A 3606-nucleotide genomic window follows, 5' to 3' on the forward strand; every position below is an offset into this window, starting at 1 on the left:
GCAGCTAGGCTGTTCACATCTTGGAAAGATACTAATAAACTCTTTGGATCTAACTCTGGTCCCAGTCTTACATGTAGTATAAAGGATAATCGTGATTAGCTTTCACTGGTTCTCATGAGCAGAACAATGGGAGAGATCCCTCCCACAATAGTTATGTACCCTGAAGTGCATCTCTTAGTGAGAGAGAAGCAGAGAAGGAGCAGGGCAACAGTGTTTGTGAGAGTATTATCTGACCTGAATAAATTTATGTGGCTACATGTATAAATTATGATCTCACTAACTCTTTCCTCATAAGTCAACTGTTGTTCTCCACAAAAAGACACCAACGATTCCTGTATATTTCATTCAAATGATTACATCATTTTATTAGGCATAAAAAAATAAAAATGATTAAATATTGCACCTTTGGGTTGTAACATAATAGTATTTTAGAGATAGTATCTGATTAATGTTATGCATACACAATACAGTATATTTATTATTAAAAGCTAAAAGAAATATGTTTTTTATAAAAAGTAAACTTGTTACTGTGTGACTATAAGGAACCCATATTGTGTAATAGGGGTTTTTTTCCTTATTTTTACCAAGATAACAGTCACTAAAATGAAAAAAACCAACATTTTTTTAGATAGTATCTTTTCAGATCTGAAATTTTTCTTAAGTAATTCTGCCTTCAAAAATGCAGGCTTACTGCATTCAAAAAGACAAAGAATCAATTTAACTGCAATTTTCATGTGGTTTCCTTAACTCCCTATTTGAACTGTTTACATTTTTATTTTTATTTAGTACTAAAACCACTTAGCATTTGTCATTTTCAAACTTTTACCTGGGACTGGAGAGATGGCTCAGCAGTTAAGAGCACAGCTTGTCTTAAAGATTATCCAGGCCCAGTTTGCAGCCACCACACAGTGGCTCACAATCATCAGTTGCAAGTGTCCAACCCCATCTTCTGACCTCCACAAGCACCAAGCCCACATGTGGTGATGCATACACATATGAAGAAAATATACAATCTTTAAAAGGTTTAGTCTTACCATTTCTGGTCTGTTCAGATGCAGATGTTTGAGATACAGGTTTCACCTGCTCCACAGGTACAGAATCACTGTGGAATATTTTTAGAGTAATAATTAAAATTCACATGAAAAACATTTACCAAATGCTCTTCTTTCTTTTTGATTTCCTAATATATCTTACATTAGGAATTTACAAAAAAATTAATTTGTGTTTCAATGGTTAACTATGATTAGTAAATGGTTTCCTTATAACTTTTTCTCATGTAGAAGACAAGGAAATAATTTACATCCTGATTAAAACAACACATATACTAGTGTGTTGTTCAGTCTCCATAAGTTTGTATATATTCCAGGCATTGCTAAGAAGAATTTATATTATGAAGTATTTGGATAGGATGTTCTATAGATGTCAGTTAGGTCAATTTGGTGGTATGTCATTTAACTCAGATGTCTCTGTCTTTAAGAAATAAATTATCTATCACAAGATTTAAGAAAAAAATTATAAAATTTTCTAAAATTGATCAATGCAAAAATGCTTGATCTTGGTATACAGTTAGCGTCATATTCAAAAAGAAATAAATAGCTATTAGTACCTATATTAAAAACAATAAGAAACATCTCAAATAACTTAATGATGCATATTAGAGCCACAGAGAAACAGGAACATAGCAAAGCCAAATTAGTAGGTAGAACTGAACATGAAGGCAGAAATTAATGAACACACAAAACACACACATACACATACACACACAAGAAGGAATATGGAGGTTCTTCCACACACTTTGTTCTGAGGACTGAAGTAACTGGAAGCTTTGGGTTCATGTGCTCAATGCACTCAATGCTCCTAACTCATTCTTCTTCCCATAGCCCTAGAGCACTATGGTCCCTTCAGTATTAAGAAACATTTTAGGGGCCATGGAACTCTGAAACTCAGCTTGCTCCCATACTGAGGGGACCTAAGAGGTGAAAGAACAGACACAAGGCTGGATGCCCCACTCTTTAGGACCTCCCCAATGGGACAAAACCCAGGGGCCCTTACCCAACTCCCTCAGCTTTTCTAGCCAGCCAGCAGTGAGTTTCCAGTGGCTAGGTTCCCCCCAGACCCAAATCCATCCACTGGACCTCCCAAGCTACTAACCACACCCTGCCTAAGAGCTGAGAGCTTGCTATAATACTGAGCAGATCAAGAGCATGCTACAACACTTAGGGGAAAAGAGAGACATCAAGAGAACAAGCCAGAAGAGAAGACCAAGAGAGCAGAGACCTCAGAGGCTTTCTAAGACAGACATTGACAGTACAGAGCAGACCAAGAAAAACTCCCAAATACTCAGATATCCACAGCAAGGACTGGATCAAGAAGCAAAGACACTGCTGGCCTCATTTGAAGGAAGAGATGGGTAGGCGCCAATGCAAGAATTCCTCCACAGTGTAAAATTAAACAAGGTAACACCAGAACCCAGTGGACACACAATAGGAAGACTTAACAGCCTAACCTGGAAGAAGCAGAAGTAAATGACTTTAAACTTAACTTTATGAAAATGATGGTGGCCTTTAAAGAGGAAGTGAAAAAGTCCCTTAAAGAAATGGAAGAGAAGACAAACAAAAAATTCGAAGAAATTAACAAATCCCTCAAAGAAACCCAAGAAAACCATGAAACATTTTAGGCATTTCATTGAGAGTCATGTTCTCTCCCGATGGGTAGTTTAGTAGGACATGAAACCGATCTCTACCTCTAGGCGCTGAAGAGGCAGCACTCTCAGAGTCACCATCTTTTAGTGCTTTAAAGCTGTTTTTGATTCACAGGTTTGTGATGAAACTGTCGCATGGCTGTTCTAATGCTCAGCAAACACTTCTGTACGGTGCCGAGGCATTACAGAACACTGGGGAGCAACACTGTCCCCTCAGCTCCAGTCCATCTGAACTACAGCTCATGGCTCCAAAGGTCAGGCTTGAAGTTGGTAAGCTCTGGAAGAACCAATTTGTTCTGCAACCTTCCACCTACCTTGATTTTCACCACTGCTGTGAAACTCTTTGCGAGAGCTGTTTGCCTATGTACAGAATCATGTCCATAAGCCCATTCTTAAGGAAACTTCAGCAAAGCCTGGGAGGGTCTTAAACACGGCCTTGTAATTCACACCCTTGCCAGCAGATAACTTGACCCAGGCATATTACTGACCTGGTAATGACCTGAAAGCTAATATTTTAAATAAATGTGTATGATGTATCCAGTGCACTTGCATGCGTGTGTGATTTCAAGTACATACATGCATGCCAGGGTGTAAGTGTGGCTGGGTCTCTTGTTTTGAAAACAAATGCTCAACTAACTATTCAGTAAACTTCTGGAGATTCTCTGTGTCCTTCCCATCTCACTGGAAGCTCCCAAGATGACAGATGCACACAAGACCATCAGGCCTCATGTGAATTCTGGGCATCCAAACTCCCACTATCACTCATGCATAGCAAGCACTTTACCTACTGAACCATCTCTCTCTCTCTCTCTCTCTCTCTCTCTCTCTCTCTCTCTCTCTCTCTCTCTCTCTTTTGGTTTTTCGAGACAGGGCTACTTTGTAGAATCTCACTCTGTCAGGTCCAG

The sequence above is a fragment of the Microtus ochrogaster genome, unplaced genomic scaffold (assembly GCF_000317375.1).
Source record: "Microtus ochrogaster isolate Prairie Vole_2 unplaced genomic scaffold, MicOch1.0 UNK23, whole genome shotgun sequence".
NCBI classification, from domain to species: Eukaryota; Metazoa; Chordata; class Mammalia; order Rodentia; family Cricetidae; genus Microtus; species Microtus ochrogaster.